Raw genomic sequence first — 19,676 nt, 5'->3', positions numbered from 1 at the left:
TCCCCTCAAGAAGCCTTTCGCTAAACAGTTCTTGTGGAACTGGCAAAGTGATATTTGGAAGCCCATAGAGGGCCATGGTGAAAAAGGAAATATCCTCAGAGGAAATCTGGAAAGAAGCTTTCTGAGAAACTACTCTGTTATGTGTGTCTTCCACTCACAGAGTTACATCTGTATTTCGTGGATTTCTTTGCTAGCCCTCTTTCTGTGGAATCTGAGAACAGATATTTCGGATCCCTTTGAAGACTACAGGGGCAAAGGAAATATCCTCCGATAACAAAGAGAAAGAAGGTTTCTGAGAAACTTCTTTGTGTTCTGTGAAATCATCTCACAGAGTTACAGCTTTCCCCTCAAGAAGCCTTTCGCTAAGACAGTTCTTGTGGATTTGGCAAAGTGATATTCGGAAGCCCATAGAGGGCTATGGTGAAAAAGGAAATAACCTCATATGAAATCTGGAAAGAAGCTTTGTGAGAAACTGCTCTGCGATGAGTGACTTCCACTCACAGAGTTACATCTGTATTTCGTGGATCTCTTTGCTAGCCTTATTTCTGGGGAATCTGAGAAGAGATATTTCGGATCCCTTTGAAGACAATAGGGCCAAAGGAAATATCCTCCGATAACAAAGAATAAGAAGCTTTCTGAAAAACTTCTTTGTGTTCTGTGACATCCTCTCACAGAGTTGCAGCTTTCCGCTCAAGAAGCCTTTCGCTAAGACAGTTCTTGTGGAATTGGCAAAGTGATATTTGGAAGCCCGTAGAGGGTTATGGTGAAAAAGGAAATATCCTCAGATGAAATCTGGAAAGAAGCCTTCTGAGAAACTGCTCTGTGATGTGTGACTTCCACTCACAGGGTTACATCTGTATTTCGTGGATCTCTTTGCAAGCCTTATTTCTGTGGAATCTGAGAAGAGATATTTCGGATGCCTTAGAAGACAACAGGGGCAAAGGAAATATCCTCCGATAACAAAGAGAAAGAAGTTTTCTGAGAAACTTCTTTGTGCTCTGTGAAATCATCTCACAGAGTTACAGCTTTCCCCTCAAGAAGCCTTTCGATAAGACAGTTCTCGTGCAATTGGCAAAGTGATATTTGGAAGCCCATAGAGGGCTATGGTGAAAAAGGAAATATCCTCAGTGGAAATCTGGAAAGAAGCTTTCTGAGAAACTGCTCTGTGGTGTGTGTCTTCCACATACAGAGTTACATCTGTATTTCGTGGATCTCTTTGCTAGCCTTATTTCTGTGGAATCTGAGAACAGATATTTCGGATCCCTTTGAAGACTATAGGGCCAAAGGAAATATCCTCCGATAACAAAGAGAAAGAAGCTTTCTGAGAAACTTCTTTGTGTTCTGTGAAATCATCTCACAGAGTTACAGCTTTCCCCTCAAGAAGCCTTTCGCTAAGACAGTTCTTGTGGAATTGGCAAAGTGATATTTGGAAGCCCATAGAGGGCTATGGTGAAAAAGGAAATATCCTCAGAGGAAATCTTTAATGAAGCTTTCTGAGAAACTGCTCTGTGGTGTGTGTCTTCCACTCACAGAGTTACATTTGTATTTCGTGGATCTCTTTGCTAGCCTTATTTCTGTGGAATCTGAGAACAGATATTTCGGATCCCTTTGAAGACAATAGGGGCAAAGGAAATATCCTCCGAAAACAAAGAGAAAGAAGCTTTCTGAGAAACTTCTTTGTGTTTTGTGAAATCATCTCACAGAGTTACAGCTTTCCCCTCAAGAAGCCTATCGCTAAGACAGTTCTTGTGGAATTGGCAAAGTGATATTTGGAAGCCCATAGAGGGCTATGGTGAAAAAGGAAATATCCTCAGATGAAATCTGGAAAGAAGTTTTCTGAGAAACTGATCTGTGATGTGTGACTTCCTCTCACAGAGTTACATCTCTATTTCGTGGATCTCTTTGCTAGCCTTATTTCTGTGGAATCTGAGAAGAGATATTTCGGATCCCTTTGAAGACTATAGGGCCAAAGGAAATATCCTCCGATAACAAAGAGAAAGAAGCTTTCTGAGAAACTTCTTTGTGTTCTGTGAAATCATCTCACAAAGTTACAGCGTTCCCCTCAAGTAGCCTTTCGCTAAGACGGTTCTTGTGGAATTGGCAAAGTGATATTTGGAAGCCCATAGAGGGCTATGGTGAAAAAGGAAATATCCTCAGATGAAATCTGGAAAGAAGCTTTCTGAGAAACTGCTCTGTGATGTGCGACTTCCACTCACAGAGGTACATCTGTATTTCGTGGATCTCTTTGCTAGCCTTATTTCTGTGGAATCTGAGAACAGATATTTCGGATCCCTTTGAAGACTATAGGGCCAAAGGAAATAACCTCCGATAACAAAGAGAAAGAAGCTTTCTGAGAAACTTCTTTGTGTTCTGTGAAATCATCTCACAGAGTTACAGCTTTCCCCTCAAGAAGCCTTTCGCAAAGAAAGTTCTTGTGGAATTGGCAAAGTGATATTTGGAAGCCCATAGAGGGCTATGGTGAAAAAGGAAATATCCTCCGATGAAATCTGGAAAGAATCTTTCTGAGAAACTTCTCTGTGATGTGTGACTTCCACTCACAGAGTTACATCTGTATTTCGTGGATCTCTTTGCTAGCCTTATTTCTGTGGAATCTGAGAACAGATATTTCGGATCCCTTTGAATACTATACGGCCAAAGAAATATCCTCCGATAACAAGTAGAAAGAAGCTTTCTGGGAAACTTCTTTGTGTTCTGTGAAATCATCTCACAGAGTTACAGCTTTCCCCTCAAGAAGCCTTTCGATAAGTCGGTTCTTGTGGAATTGGCAAAGTGATATTTGGAAGCCCATAGAAGGCTACGGTGAAAAAGGAAATATCCTCAGATGAAATCTGGAAAGAAGCCTTCTGAGAAACTGCACTGTGATGTGTGACTTCCACTCACAGAGTTACATCTGTATTTCGTGGATCTCTTTGCTAGCCTTATTTCTGTGGAATCTGAGAACAGATATTTCGGATCCCTTTGAAGACTATAGGGCCAAAGGAAATATCCTCCGATAACAAAGAGAAAGAAGCTTTCTGAGAAACTTCTTTGTGTTCTGTGAAATCATCTCACAGAGTTACAGCTTTCCCCTCAAGAAGCCTTTCGCTAAGACAGTTCTTGTGGAATTGGCAAAGTGATATTTGGAAGCCCATAGAGGGCTGAGGTGAAAAAGGAAATATCCTCAGTGGAAATCTGGAAAGAAGCTTTCTGAGAAACTACTCTGTGATGTATGACTTCCACTCACAGAGTTACATCTGTATTTCGTGGATCTCTTTGCTAGCCTTATTACTGTGGAATCTGAGAAGAGATGTTTTGAACGCCTTTGAAGACTATAGGGCCAAAGGAAATATCCTCCGATAACAAAGAGAAAGAAGCTTTCTGAGAAACTTCTTTGTGTTCTGTGAAATCATCTCACAGAGTTACAGCTTTCCGCTCAAGATGCCTTTCGCTAAGACAGTTCTTGTGTAATTGGCAGAGTGATATTTGGAAGCCCATAGAGGGCTATGGTGAAAAAGGAAATATCCTCAGATGAAATCTGGAAAGAAGTATTCTGAGAAACTGCTTTGTGATGTGTGACTTCCACTCACAGAGTTACATCTTTATTTCGTGGATCTCTTTGCTAGCCTTATTTCTGTGGAATCTGAGAACAGATATTTCGGATCCCTTTGAAGACTATAGGGCCAAAGGAAATATCCTCCGATAACAAAGAGAAAGAAGCTTTCTGAGAAACTTCTTTGTGTTCTGTGAAATCATCTCACAGAGTTACAGCTTTCCCCGCAGGAAGCCTTTCGCTAAGACGGTTCTTTTGCAATTGGCAAAGTGATGTTTGGAAGCCCTAGAGGGCTATGGTGAAAAAGGAAATATCCTCAGATGAAATCTGGAAAGAAGATTTCTGAGAAACTGCTCTGTGATGTGTGACTTCCACTCACAGAGTTACATCTGTATTTCGTGGATCTCTTTGCTAGCCTTATTTCTGTGGAATCTGAGAACAGATATTTCGGATCCCTTTGAAGACTATAGGGCCAAAGGAAATATCCTCCGATAACAAACAGAAAGAAGCTTTCTGAGAAACTTCTTTGTGTTCTGTGAAGTCATCTCACAGAGTTACAGCTTTCCCCTCAAGAAGCCTTTCGCTAAGACGGTTCTTTTGGAATTGGCAAAGTGATATTTGGAAACCCATAGAGGGCTATGGTGAAAAAGGAAATATCCTCAGATGAAATCTGGAAAGAAGTTTTCTGAGAAACTGATCTGTGATGTGTGACTTCCACTCACAGAGTTACATCTGTATTTTGTGGATCTATTTGCGAGCCTTATTTCTGTGGATTCTGAAATATCCTCCGATAACAATGAGAAAGAAGCTTTCTGAGAAACTTCTTTGTGCTCTGTGAAATCATCTCACAGAGTTACAGCTTTCCCCTCAAGAAGCCTTTCGATAAGACAGTTCTTGTGTAATTGGCAAAGTGATATTTGGAAGCCCATAGAGGGCTATGGTGAAAAAGGAAATATCCTCAGTGGAAATCTGGAAAGAAGCTTTCTGAGAAACTGCTCTGCGGTGTGTGTCTTCCACTCACAGAGTTACATCTGTATTTCGTGGATCTCTTTCCTAGCCTTATTTCTGTGGAATCTGAGAACAGATATTTCGGATCCCTTTGAAGACTATAGGGCCAAAGGAAATATCCTCCGATAACAAAGAGAAAGAAGCTTTCTGAGAAACTTCTTTGTGTTCTGTGAAATCATCTCACAGAGTTACAGCTTTCCCCTCAAGAAGCCTTTCGCTAAGACAGTTTTTGTGGAATTGGCAAAGTGATATTTCGAAGCCCATAGAGGGCTATGGTGAAAAAGGAAATATCCTCAGAGGAAATCTGGAAAGAAGCTTTCTGAGAAACTACGCTGTGATGTGTGACTTCAACTCACAGAGTTACATCTGTATTTCGGGGATCTCTTTGCTAGCCTTATTTCTGTGGAATCTGAAATATCCTCCGATAACAATGAGAAAGAAGCTTTCTGAGAAACTTCTTTGTGCTCTGTGAAATCATCTCACAGAGTTACAGCTTTCCCCTCAAGAAGCCTTTCGATAAGACAGTTCTTGTGTAATTGGCAAAGTGATATTTGGAAGCCCATAGAGGGCTATGGTGAAAAAGGAAATATCCTCAGTGGAAATCTGGAAAGAAGCTTTCTGAGAAACTGCTTAGTGTTCTGTTAATTCATCTCACAGAGTTACATCTGTGTTTCGTGGATCTCTTTGCTAGCCTTATTTCTGTGGAATCTGAGAAGAGATATTTCGGATCCCTTTGAAGATTATAGGGCCAAAGGAAATATCCTCCGATAACAAAGAGAAAGAAGCTTTTTGTGAAACTTCCTTTTTTTCTGTGAAATCATCTCAAAGAGTTACAGCGTTAACCTCAAGAAGACTTTCGCTAAGACAGTTCTTGTGGAATTGGCAAAGTGATATTTGGAAGCCCATAGAGGGCTATGGTGAAAAAGGAAATATCCTCAGATGAAATCTGGAAAGAAGCTTTGTGAGAAACTGCTCTGCGATGAGTGACTTCCACTCACAGAGTTACATCTGTATTTCGTGGATCTCTTTGCTAGCCTTATTTCTGGGGAATCTTAGAACAGATATTTCTTATCCCTTTGAAGACAATAGGGCCAAAGGAAATATCCTCCGATAACAAAGAATAAGAAGCTTTCTGAAAAACTTCTTTGTGTTCTGTGACATCCTCTCACAGAGTGGCAGCTTTCCGCTCAAGAAGCCTTTCGCTAAGACAGTTCTTGTGGAATTGGCAAAGTGATATTTGGAAGCCCATAGAGGGGTATGGTGAAAAAGGAAATATCCTCAGATGAAATCTGGAAAGAAGCTTTCTGAGAAACTGCTCTGTGATGTGTGACTTCCACTCACAGAGTTACGTCTGTATTTCGTGGATCTCTTTGCAAGTCTTATTTCTGTGGAATCTGAGAAGAGATATTTCGGATCCCTTAGAAGACAACAGGGGCAAAGGAAATATACTCCGATAACAAAGAGAAAGAAGCTTTCTGAGAAACTTCTTTGTGCTCTGTGAAATCATCTCACAGAGTTACATCTTTCCCCTCAAGAAGCCTTTCGAAAAGACAGTTCTTGTGCAATTGGCAAAGTGATATTTGGAAGCCCATAGAGGGCTATGGTGAAAAAGGAAATATCCTCAGTGGAAATCTGGAAAGAAGCTTTCTGAGAAACTGCTCTGTGGTGTGTGTCTTCCACTCACAGAGTTACATCTGTATTTCGTGGATCTCTTTGCAAGCCTTATTTCTGTGGAATCTGAGAACAGATATTTCGGATCCCTTTGAAGACTATAGGGCCAAAGGAAATATCCTCCGATATCAAAGAGAAAGAAGCTTTCTGAGAAACTTCTTTGTGTTCTGTGAAATCATCTCACAGAGTTACAGCTTTCCCCTCAAGAAGCCTTTCGCTAAGACAGTTCTTGTGGAATTGGCAAAGTGATATTTGGAAGCCCATAGAGGGCTATTGTGAAAAAGGAAATATCCTCAGAGGAAATCTTTAATGAAGCTTTCTGAGAAACTGCTCTGTGGTGTGTGTCTTCCACTCACAGAGTTACACTTGTATTTCGTGGATCTCTTTGCTAGCCTTATTTCTGTGGAATCTGAGAACAGATATTTCGGATCCCTTTGAAGACAATAGGGGCAAAGGAAATACCCTCCGATAACAAAGAGAAAGAAGCTTTCTGAGAAACTTCTTTGTGTTCTGTGAAATCATCTCACAGAGTTACAGCTTTCCCCTCAAGAAGCCTATCGCTAAGACAGTTCTTGTGGAATTGGCAAAGTGATATTTGGAAGCCCATAGAGGGCTATGGTGAAAAAGGAAATATCCTCAGATGAAATCTGGAAAGAAGTTTTCTGAGAAACTGATCTGTGATGTGTGACTTCCACTCACAGAGTTACATCTGTATTTCGTGGATCTCTTTGCTAGCCTTATTTCTGTGGAATCTGAGAAGAGATATTTCGGATCCCTTTGAAGACTATAGGGCCAAAGGAAATATCCTCCGATAAAAAAGAGAAAGAAGCTTTCTGAGAAACTTCTTTGTGTTCTGTGAAATCATCTCACGGAGTTACAGCTTTCCCATCCAGAAGCCTTTCGCTAAGACAGTTCTTGTGGAATTGGCAAAGTGATATTTGGAAGCCCATAGAGGTCTATGGTGAAAAAGGAATTATCCTCAGATGGAATCTGGAAAGAAGATTTCTGAGAAACTGCTCTGTGATGTGTGACTTCCACTCACAGAGTTACATCTGTATTTCTTGGATCTCTTCGCTAGCCTTATTTCTCTGGAATCTGAGAACAGATATTTCGGATCCCTTTGAAGACTATGGGGCCAAAGGAAATATCCTCCGATAACAAAGAGAAAGAAGCTTTCTGAGAAACTTCTTTGTGTTCTGTGAAATCATCTCAAAGAGTTACAGCTTTCCCCTCAAGAAGCCTTTCGCTAAACAGTTCTTGTGGAACTGGCAAAGTGATATTTGGAAGCCCATAGAGGGCCATGGTGAAAAAGGAAATATCCTCAGAGGAAATCTGGAAAGAAGCTTTCTGAGAAACTACTCTGTTATGTGTGTCTTCCACTCACAGAGTTACATCTGTATTTCGTGGATTTCTTTGCTAGCCCTCTTTCTGTGGAATCTGAGAACAGATATTTCGGATCCCTTTGAAGACTATAGGGGCAAAGGAAATATCCTCCGATAACAAAGAGAAAGAAGGTTTCTGAGAAACTTCTTTGTGTTCTGTGAAATCATCTCACAGAGTTACAGCTTTCCCCTCAAGAAGCCTTTCGCTAAGACAGTTCTTGTGGATTTGGCAAAGTGATATTCGGAAGCCCATAGAGGGCTATGGTGAAAAAGGAAATAACCTCAGATGAAATCTGGAAAGAAGCTTTGTGAGAAACTGCTCTGCGATGAGTGACTTCCACTCACAGAGTTACATCTGTATTTCGTGGATCTCTTTGCTAGCCTTATTTCTGGGGAATCTGAGAAGAGATATTTCGGATCCCTTTGAAGACAATAGGGCCAAAGGAAATATCCTCCGATAACAAAGAATAAGAAGCTTTCTGAAAAACTTCTTTGTGTTCTGTGACATCCTCTCACAGAGTTGCAGCTTTCCGCTCAAGAAGCCTTTCGCTAAGACAGTTCTTGTGGAATTGGCAAAGTGATATTTGGAAGCCCGTAGAGGGTTATGGTGAAAAAGGAAATATCCTCAGATGAAATCTGGAAAGAAGCCTTCTGAGAAACTGCTCTGTGATGTGTGACTTCCACTCACAGAGTTACATCTGTATTTCGTGGATCTCTTTGCAAGCCTTATTTCTGTGGAATCTGAGAAGAGATATTTCGGATGCCTTAGAAGACAACAGGGGCAAAGGAAATATCCTCCGATAACAAAGAGAAAGAAGTTTTCTGAGAAACTTCTTTGTGCTCTGTGAAATCATCTCACAGAGTTACAGCTTTCCCCTCAAGAAGCCTTTCGATAAGACAGTTCTCGTGCAATTGGCAAAGTGATATTTGGAAGCCCATAGAGGGCTATGGTGAAAAAGGAAATATCCTCAGTGGAAATCTGGAAAGAAGCTTTCTGAGAAACTGCTCTGTGGTGTGTGTCTTCCACATACAGAGTTACATCTGTATTTCGTGGATCTCTTTGCTAGCCTTATTTCTGTGGAATCTGAGAACAGATATTTCGGATCCCTTTGAAGACTATAGGGCCAAAGGAAATATCCTCCGATAACAAAGAGAAAGAAGCTTTCTGAGAAACTTCTTTGTGTTCTGTGAAATCATCTCACAGAGTTACAGCTTTCCCCTCAAGAAGCCTTTCGCTAAGACAGTTCTTGTGGAATTGGCAAAGTGATATTTGGAAGCCCATAGGGGGCTATGGTGAAAAAGGAAATATCCTCAGAGGAAATCTTTAATGAAGCTTTCTGAGAAACTGCTCTGTGGTGTGTGTCTTCCACTCACAGAGTTACATTTGTATTTCGTGGATCTCTTTGCTAGCCTTATTTCTGTGGAATCTGAGAAGAGATATTTCGGATCCCTTTGAAGACAATAGGGGCAAAGGAAATATCCTCCGAAAACAAAGAGAAAGAAGCTTTCTGAGAAACTTCTTTGTGTTTTGTGAAATCATCTCACAGAGTTACAGCTTTCCCCTCAAGAAGCCTATCGCTAAGACAGTTCTTGTGGAATTGGCAAAGTGATATTTGGAAGCCCATAGAGGGCTATGGTGAAAAAGGAAATATCCTCAGATGAAATCTGGAAAGAAGTTTTCTGAGAAACTGATCTGTGATGTGTGACTTCCTCTCACAGAGTTACATCTCTATTTCGTGGATCTCTTTGCTAGCCTTATTTCTGTGGAATCTGAGAAGAGATATTTCGGATCCCTTTGAAGACTATAGGGCCAAAGGAAATATCCTCCGATAACAAAGAGAAAGAAGCTTTCTGAGAAACTTCTTTGTGTTCTGTGAAATCATCTCACGAAGTTACAGCTTTCCCATCCAGAAGCCTTTCGCTAAGACAGTTCTTGTGGAATTGGCAAAGTGATATTTGGAAGCCCATAGAGGTCTATGGTGAAAAAGGAAATATCCTCAGATGAAATCTGGAAAGAAGCTTTCTGAGAAACTGCTCTGTGATGTGTGACTTCCACTCACAGAGTTACATCTGTTTTTCGTGGATCTCTTTGCAAGCCTTATTTCTGTGGAATCTGAGAACAGATATTTCGGATCCCTTTGAAGACTATTGGGCCAAAGGAAATATCCTCTGATAACAAAGAGAAAGAAGCTTTCTGAGAAACTTCTTTGTGTTCTGTGAAATCATCTCACAAAGTTACAGCGTTCCCCTCAAGTAGCCTTTCGCTAAGACGGTTCTTGTGGAATTGGCAAAGTGATATTTGGAAGCCCATAGAGGGCTATGGTGAAAAAGGAAATATCCTCAGATGAAATCTGGAAAGAAGCTTTCTGAGAAACTGCTCTGTGATGTGCGACTTCCACTCACAGAGGTACATCTGTATTTCGTGGATCTCTTTGCTAGCCTTATTTCTGTGGAATCTGAGAACAGATATTTCGGATCCCTTTGAAGACTATAGGGCCAAAGGAATTATCCTCCGATAACAAAGAGAAAGAAACTTTCTGAGAAACTTCTTTGTGTTCTGTGAAATCATCTCACAGAGTTACAGCTTTCCGCTCAAGAAGCCTTTCGCTAAGACAGTTCTTGTGGAATTGGCAAAGTGATATTTGGAAGCCCATAGAGGGCTATGGTGAAAAAGGAAATATCCTCAGATGAAATCTGGAAAGAAGCTTTCTGAGAAACTGCTCTGTAATGTGGGACTTCCACTCACAGAGTTACATCTGTATTTCGTGGAACTCTTTGCTAGCCTTATTTCTGTGGAATCTGAGAACAGATATTTCCCATCCATTTGAAGACTATAGGGCCAAAGGAAATATCCTCCGATAACAAAGAGAAAGAAGCTTTCTGAGAAACTTCTTTGTGTTCTGTGAAATCATCTCACAGAGTTACACCTTTCCCCTCAAGAAGCCTTTCGCTAAGACAGTTCTTGTGGAATTGGCAAAGTGATATTTGGAAGCCCATGGAGGGCTATGGTCAAAAAGGAAATATCCTCCGATGAAATCTGTAAAGAAGCTTTCTGAGATCCTGCTCTGTGATGTGTGACTTCCACTCACAGAGTTACATCTGTATATCGTGGATCTCTTTCCTAGCCTTATTTCTGTGGAATCTGAGAACAGATATTTCGGATCCCTTTGAAGACTATAGGGCCAAAGGAAATAACCTCCGATAACAAAGAGAAAGAAGCTTTCTGAGAAACTTCTTTGTGTTCTGTGAAATCATCTCACAGAGTTACAGCTTTCCCCTCAAGAAGCCTTTCGCAAAGAAAGTTCTTGTGGAATTGGCAAAGTGATATTTGGAAGCCCATAGAGGGCTATGGTGAAAAAGGAAATATCCTCCGATGAAATCTGGAAAGAATCTTTCTGAGAAACTTCTCTGTGATGTGTGACTTCCACTCACAGAGTTACATCTGTATTTCGTGGATCTCTTTGCTAGCCTTATTTCTGTGGAATCTGAGAACAGATATTTCGGATCCCTTTGAATACTATACGGCCAAAGAAATATCCTCCGATAACAAGTAGAAAGAAGCTTTCTGGGAAACTTCTTTGTGTTCTGTGAAATCATCTCACAGAGTTACAGCTTTCCCCTCAAGAAGCCTTTCGATAAGTCGGTTCTTGTGGAATTGGCAAAGTGATATTTGGAAGCCCATAGAAGGCTACGGTGAAAAAGGAAATATCCTCAGAGGAAATCTGGAAAGAAGCTTTCTGAGAAACTACTCTGTGATGTATGACTTCCACTCACAGAGTTACATCTGTATTTCGTGGATCTCTTTGCTAGCCTTATTTCTGTGGAATCTGAGAAGAGATGTTTTGAACGCCTTTGAAGACTATAGGGCCAAAGGAAATATCCTCCGATAACAAAGAGAAAGAAGCTTTCTGAGAAACTTCTTTGTGTTCTGTGAAATCATCTCACAGAGTTACAGCTTTCCGCTCAAGATGCCTTTCGCTAAGACAGTTCTTGTGTAATTGGCAGAGTGATATTTGGAAGCCCATAGAGGGCTATGGTGAAAAAGGAAATATCCTCAGATGAAATCTGGAAAGAAGTATTCTGAGAAACTGCTTTGTGATGTGTGACTTCCACTCACAGAGTTACATCTTTATTTCGTGGATCTCTTTGCTAGCCTTATTTCTGTGGAATCTGAGAACAGATATTTCGGATCCCTTTGAAGACTATAGGGCCAAAGGAAATATCCTCCGATAACAAAGAGAAAGAAGCTTTCTGAGAAACTTCTTTGTGTTCTGTGAAATCATCTCACAGAGTTACAGCTTTCCCCTCAAGAAGCCTTTCGCTAAGACGGTTCTTGTGGAATTGGCAAAGTGATATTTGGAAGCCCATAGAGGACTATGGTGAAAAAGGAAATATCCTCAGATGAAATCTGGAAAGAAGTTTTCTGAGAAACTGATCTGTGATGTGTGACTTCCACTCACAGAGTTACATCTGTATTTTGTGGATCTATTTGCGAGCCTTATTTCTGTGGATTCTGAAATATCCTCCGATAACAATGAGAAAGAAGCTTTCTGAGAAACTTCTTTGTGCTCTGTGAAATCATCTCACAGAGTTACAGCTTTCCCCTCTAGAAGCCTTTCGATAAGACAGTTCTTGTGTAATTGGCAAAGTGATATTTGGAAGCCCATAGAGGGCTATGGTGAAAAAGGAAATATCCTCAGTGGAAATCTGGAAAGAAGCTTTCTGAGAAACTGCTCTGCGGTGTGTGTCTTCCACTCACAGAGTTACATCTGTTTTTCGTGGATCTCTTTGCTAGTCTTATTTCTGTGGAATCTGAGAACAGATATTTCGGATCCCTTTGAAGACTTTAGGGCCAAAGCAAATAACCTCCGATATCAAAGAGAAAAAGCCTTCTGAGAAACTTCTTTGTGTTCTGTGAAATCAACTCACAGAGTTACAGCTGTCCCCTCAAGAAGCCTTTCGCTAAGACAGTTCTTGTGGAATTGGCAACGTGATATTTGGAAGCCCATAGAGGGCTATGGTGAAAAAGGAAATATCCTCAGATCAAATCTGGAAAGAAGCTTCCTGAGAAGCTGCTCTGTGATGTGTGACTTCCACTCACAGAGTTAAATCTGTATTTCGTGGATCTCTTTGCTAGCCTTATTTCTGTGGAATCTGTGAACAGATATTTCGGATCCCTTTGAAGGCTATAGGGCAAAAGGAAATATCCTCCGATAACAAAGAGAAAGAAGCTTTCTGAGAAACTTCTTTGTGTTCTGTGAAATCATCTCACAGAGTTACAGCTTTCCCCTCAATAAGCCTTTCGCTAAGACAGTTCTTGTGGAATTGGCAAAGTGATATTTGGAAGCCCTTAGAGGGCTTTGGTGAAAATGGAAATATCCTCATATGAAATCTGGAAAGAAGCTTTCTGAGAAACTTCTCTGTGGTGTGTGACTTCCACTCACAGAGTTACATCTGTATTTCGTGGATCTCTTTGCTAGCTTTATTTCTGTGGAATCTGAGAACAGATATTTCGGATCCCTTTGAAGACTATAGGGCCAAAGGAAATATCCTCCGATAACAAAGAGAAAGAAGCTTTCTGAGAAACTTCTTTGTGTTCTGTGAAATCATCTCACAGAGTTACAGCTTTCCCCGCAAGAAGCCTTTCGCTAAGACGGTTCTTGTGCAATTGGCAAAGTGATGTTTGGAAGCCCATAGAGGGCTATGGTGAAAAAGGAAATATCCTCAGATGAAATCTGGAAAGAAGCTTTCTGAGAAACTGATCTGTGATGTGTGACTTCCACTCACAGAGTTACATCTGTATTTCGTGGATCTCTTTGCTAGCCTTATTTCTGTGGAATCTGAGAACAGATATTTCGGATCCCTTTGAAGACTATAGGGCCAAAGGAAATATCCTCCGATAACAAAGAGAAAGAAGCTTTCTGAGAAACTTCTTTGTGTTCTGTGAAATCATCTCACAGAGTTACAGCTTTCCCCTCAAGAAGCCTTTCGCTAAGACGGTTCTTGTGGAATTGGCAAAGTGATATTTGGAAGCCCTTAGAGGACTATGGTGAAAAAGGAAATATCCTCAGATGAAATCTGGAAAGAAGTTTTCTGAGAAACTGATCTGTGATGTGTGACTTCCACTCACAAAGTTACATCTGTATTTTGTGGATCTATTTGCGAGCCTTATTTCTGTGGATTCTGAAATATCCTCCGATAACAATGAGAAAGAAGCTTTCTGAGAAACTTCTTTGTGCTCTGTGAAATCATCTCACAGAGTTACAGCTTTCCCCTCAAGAAGCCTTTCGATAAGCCAGTTCTTGTGTAATTGGCAAAGTGATATTTGGAAGCCCATAGAGGGCTATGGTGAAAAAGGAAATATCCTCAGTGGAAATCTGGAAAGAAGCTTTCTGAGAAACGTCTCTGTGGTGTGTGACTTCGACTCACAGAGTTACATCTGTATTTCGTGGATCTCTTTGCTAGCCTTATTTCTGTGGAATCTGAGAAGAGTTATCTTGGATCCCTTTGAAGACTATAGGGCCAAAGGAAATATCCTCCGATAACAAAGAGAAAGAAGCTTTCTGAGAAACTTCTTTGTGTTCTGTGAAATCATCTCACAGAGTTACAGCTTTCCCCTCAAGAAGCCTTTCGCTAAGACAGTTCTTGTGGAATTGGCAAAGTGATATTTGGAAGCCCATAGAGGGCTATGGTGAAAAAGGAAATATCCTCAGAGGAAATCTTTAATGAAGCTTTCTGAGAAACTTCTCTGTGGTGTGTGTCTTCCACTCACAGAGTTACATTTGTGTTTCGTGGATCTCTTTGCTAGCCTTATTTCTGTGGAATCTGAGAACAGATATTTCGGATCCCTTTGAAGACAATAGGGGCAAAGGAAATATCCTCCGATAACAAAGAGAAAGAAGCTTTCTGAGAAACTTCTTTGTGTTCTCTGAAATCATCTCACAGAGTTACAGCTTTCCCCTCAAGAAGCCTATCGCGAAGACAGTACTTGTGGAATTGGCAAAGTGCTATTTGGAAGCCCATAGAGGGCTATGGTGAAAAAGGAAATATCCTCAGATGAAATCTGGAAAGAAGTTTAATGAGAAACTGATCTGTGATGTGTGACTTCCACTCAAAGAGTTACATCTGTATTTCGTGGATCTCTGTGCTAGCCTTATTTCTGTGGAATCTGAGAAGAGATATTTCGGATCCCTTTGAAGACTATAGGGCCAAAGGAAATATCCTCCGATAACAAAGAGAAAGAAGCTTTCTGAGAAACTTCTTTGTGTTCTGTGAAATCATCTCACGGAGTTACAGCTTTCCCCTCAAGAAGCCTTTCGCTAAGACAGTTCTTCTGGAATTGGCAAAGAGATATTTGGAAGCCCATAGAGGTCTATGGTGAAAAAGGAAATATCCTCAGATGGAATTTGGAAAGAAGCTTTCTGAGAAACTGCTCTGTGATGTGTGACTTCCACTCACAGAGTTACATCTGTATTTCTTGGATCTCTTCGCTAGCCTTATTTCTCTGGAATCTGAGAACAGATATTTCGGATCCCTTTGAAGACTATAGGGGCAAAGGAAATATCCTCTGATAACAAAGAGAAAGAAGCTTTCTGAGAAACTTCTTTGTGTTCTGTGAAATCAACTCACAGAGTTACAGCTTTCCCCTCAAGAAGCCTTTCGCTAAGACGGTTCTTGTGGAATTGGCAAAGTGATATTTGGAAGCCCATAGAGGGCTCTGGTGAAAAAGGAAATATCCTCAGATGAAATCTGCAAAGAAGCTTTCTGAGAAACTGCTTAGTGTTCTGTTAATTCATCTCACAGAGTTACATCTGTGTTTCGTGGATCTCTTTGCTAGCCTTATTTCTGGGGAATCTGAGAACAGATATTTCGGATCCCTTTGAAGACAATAGGGCCAAAGGAAATATCCTCCGATAACAAAGAATAAGAAGCTTTCTGAAAAACTTCTTTGTGTTCTGTGACATCCTCTCACAGAGTTGCAGCTTTCCGCTCAAGAAGCCTTTCGCTAAGACAGTTCTTGTGGAATTGGCAAAGTGATATTTGGAAGCCCATAGAGGGCTATGGTGAAAAAGGAAATATCCTCAGATGAAATCTGGAAAGAAGCTTTCTGAGAAACTGCTCTGTGATGTGTGACTTCCACTCACAGAGTTACATCTGTATTTCGTGGATCTCTTTGCAAGCCTTATTTCTGTGGAATCTGAGAAGAGATATTTCGGATCCCTTAGAAGACAACAGGGGCAAAGGAAATATCCTCCGAGAACAAAGAGAAAGAAGCTTTCTGAGAAACTTCTTTGTGCTCTCTGAAATCATCTCACAGAGTTACAGCTTTCCCCTCAAGAAGCCTTTCGATAAGACAGTTCTTGTGCAATTGGCAAAGTGATATTTGGAAGCCCATAGAGGGCTATGGTGAAAAAGGAAATATCCTCAGTGGAAATCTGGAAAGAAGCTTTCTGAGAAACTGCTCTGTGGTGTGTGTCTTCCACTCACAGAGTTACATCTGTATTTCGTGGATCTCTTTGCAAGCCTTATTTCTGTGGAATCTGAGAACAGATATTTCGGATCCCTTTGAAGACTATAGGGCCAAAGGAAATATCCTCCGATAACAAAGAGAAAGAAGCTTTCTGAGAAACTTCTTTGTGTTCTGTGAAATCATCTCACAGAGTTACAGCTTTCCTCTCAAGAAGCCTTTCGCTAAGACAGTTCTTGTGGAATTGGCAAAGTGATATTTGGAAGCCCATAGAGGGCTATTGTGAAAAAGGAAATATCCTCAGAGGAAATCTTTAATGAAGCTGTCTGAGAAACTGCTCTGTGGTGTGTGTCTTCCACTCACAGAGTTACATTTGTATTTCGTGGATCTCTTTGCTAGCCTTATTTCTGTGGAATCTGAGAACAGATATTTCGGATCCCTTTGAAGACAATAGGGGCAAAGGAAATATCCTCCGATAACAAAGAGAAAGAAGCTTTCCGAGAAACTTCTTTGTGCTCTGTGAAATCATCTCACAGAGTTACATCTTTCCCCTCAAGAAGCCTTTCGATAAGACAGTTCTCGTGCAATTGGCAAAGTGATATTTGGAAGCCCATAAAGGGCTATGGTGAAAAAGGAAATATGCTCAGTGGAAATCTGGAAAGAAGCTTTCTGAGAAACTGCTCTGTGGTGTGTGTCTTCCACTCACAGAGTTACATCTGTATTTCGTGGATCTCTTTGCTAGCCTTATTTCTGTGGAATCTGAGAACAGATATTTCGGATCCCTTTGAAGTCTATAGGGCCAAAGGAAATATCCTCCGATAACAAAGAGAAAGAAGCTTTCTGAGAAACTTCTTTGTGTTCTGTGAAATCATCTCACAGAGTTACAGCTTTCCCCTCAAGAAGCCTATCGCTAAGACAGTTCTTGTGGAATTGGCAAAGTGATATTTGGAAGCCCATAGAGGGCTATGGTGAAAAAGGAAATATCCTCAGATGAAATCTGGAAAGAAGTTTTCTGAGAAACTGATCTGTGATGTGTGACTTCCACTCACAGAGTTACATCTGTATTTCGTGGATCTCTTTGCTAGCCTTATTTCTGTGGAATCTGAGAAGAGATATTTCGGATCCCTTTGAAGACTATAGGGCCAAAGGAAATATCCTCCGATAACAAAGAGAAAGAAGCTTTCTGAGAAACTTCTTTGTTTTCTGTGAAATCATCTCACGGAGTTACAGCTTTCCCATCCAGAAGCCTTTCGCTAAGACAGTTCTTGTGGAATTGGCAAAGTGATATTTGGAAGCCCATAGAGGTCTCTGGTGAAAAAGGAATTATCCTCAGATGGAATCTGGAAAGAAGATTTCTGAGAAACTGCTCTGTGATGTGTGACTTCCACTCACAGAGTTACATCTGTATTTCTTGGATCTCTTCGCTAGCCTTATTTCTCTGGAATCTGAGAACAGATATTTCGGATCCCTTTGAAGACTATAGGGCCAAAGGAAATATCCTCCGATAACAAAGAGAAAGAAGCTTTCTGAGAAACTTCTTTGTGTTCAGTGAAATCATCTCAAAGAGTTACAGCTTTCCCCTCAAGAAGCCTTTCGCTAAACAGTTCTTGTGGAACTGGCAAATTGATATTTGGAAGCCCATAGAGGGCTATGGTGAAAAAGGAAATATCCTCAGAGGAAATCTGGAAAGAAGCTTTCTGAGAAACTGCTCTGTTATGTGTGTCTTCCACTCACAGAGTTACATCTGTATTTCGTGGATCTCTTTGCAAGCCTTATTTCTGTGGAATATGAGAAGAGATATTTCGGATGCCTTAGAAGACAACAGGGGCAAAGGAAATATACTACGATAACAAAGAGAAAGAAACTTTCTGAGAAACTTCTTTGTGCTCTGTGAAATCATCTCACAGAGTTACATCTTTCCCCTCAAGAAGCCTTTCGATAAGACAGTTCTTGTGCAATTGGCAAAGTGATATTTGGAAGCCCGTAGAGGGTTATGGTGAAAAAGGAAATATCGTCAGAGGAAATCTGGAAAGAAGCTTTCTGAGAAACTGCTCTGTTATGTGTGTCTTCCACTCACAGTGTTACATCTGTATTTCGTGGATTTCTTTGCTAGCCCTGTTTCTGTGGAATCTGAGAACAGATATTTCGGATCCCTTTGAAGACTATAGGGGCAAAGGAAATATCCTCCGATAACAAAGAGAAAGAAGCTTTCTGAGAAACTTCTTTGTGTTCTGTGAAATCGTCTCACAGAGTTACAGCTTTCCCCTCAAGAAGCCTTTCGCTAAGACTGTTCTTGTGGAATTGGCAAAGTGATATTCGGAAGCCCATAGAGGGCTATGGTGAAAAAGGAAATAACCTCAGATGAAATCTGGAAAGAAGCTTTGTGAGAAACTGCTCTGCGATGAGTGACTTCCACTCACAGAGTTACATCTGTATTTCGTGGATCTCTTTGCTAGCCTTATTTCTGGGGAATCTGAGAACAGATATTTCGGATCCTTTTGAAGACAATAGGGCCAAAGGAAATATCCTCCGATAACAAAGAATAAGAAGCTTTCTGAAAAACTTCTTTGTGTTCTGTGACATCCTCTCACAGAGTTGCAGCTTTCCGCTCAAGAAGCCTTTCGCTAAGACAGTTCTTGTGGAATTGGCAAAGTGATATTTGGAAGCCCATAGAGGGCTATGGTGAAAAAGGAAATATCCTGAGATGAAATCTGGAAAGAAGCTTTCTGAGAAACTGCTCTGTGATGTGTGACTTCCACTCACAGAGTTACATCTGTATTTCGTGGATCTCTTTGCAAGCCTTATTTCTGTGGAATCTGAGAAGAGATATTTCGGATCCCTTAGAAGACAACAGGGGCAAAGGAAATATACTCCGATAACAAAGAGAAAGAAGCTTTCTGAGAAACTTCTTTGTGCTCTGTGAAATCATCTCACAGAGTTACATCTTTCCCCTCAAGAAGCCTTTCGATAAGACAGTTCTTGTGCAATTGGCAAAGTGATATTTGGAAGCCCATAGAGGGCTATGGTGAAAAAGGAAATATCCTCAGTGGAAATCTGGAAAGAAGCTTTCTGAGAAACTGCTCTGTGGTGTGTGTCTTCCACTCACAGAGTTACATCTGTATTTCGTGGATCTCTTTGCAAGCCTTATTTCTGTGGAATCTGAGAACAGATATTTCGGATCCCTTTGAAGACTATAGGGCCAAAGGAAATATCCTCCGATAACAAAGAGAAAGAAGCTTTCTGAGAAACTTCTTTGTGTTCTGTGAAATCATCTCACAGAGTTACAGCTTTCCCCTCAAGAAGCCTTTCGCTAAGACAGTTCTTGTGGAATTGGCAAAGTGATATTTGGAAGCCCATAGAGGGCTATGGTGAAAAAGGAAATATCCTCAGATGAAATCTGGAAAGAAGCTTTGTGAGAAACTGCTCTGTGATGTGTGACTTCCACTCACAGAGTTACATCTGTATTTCGTGGATCTCTTTGCTAGCCTTATTTCTGTGGAATCTGAGAACAGATATTTCGGATCTCTTTGAAGACTATAGGGCCAAAGGAAATATCCACCGATAACAAAGAGAAAGAAGCTTTCTGAGAAACTTCTTT

The sequence above is a fragment of the Macaca mulatta genome, chromosome 17, assembly GCF_049350105.2.
Source record: "Macaca mulatta isolate MMU2019108-1 chromosome 17, T2T-MMU8v2.0, whole genome shotgun sequence".
NCBI classification, from domain to species: domain Eukaryota; kingdom Metazoa; phylum Chordata; class Mammalia; order Primates; family Cercopithecidae; genus Macaca; species Macaca mulatta.
The sequence above is the reverse complement of the archived record's forward strand: the minus strand, read 5'-3'. Positions refer to the sequence as shown.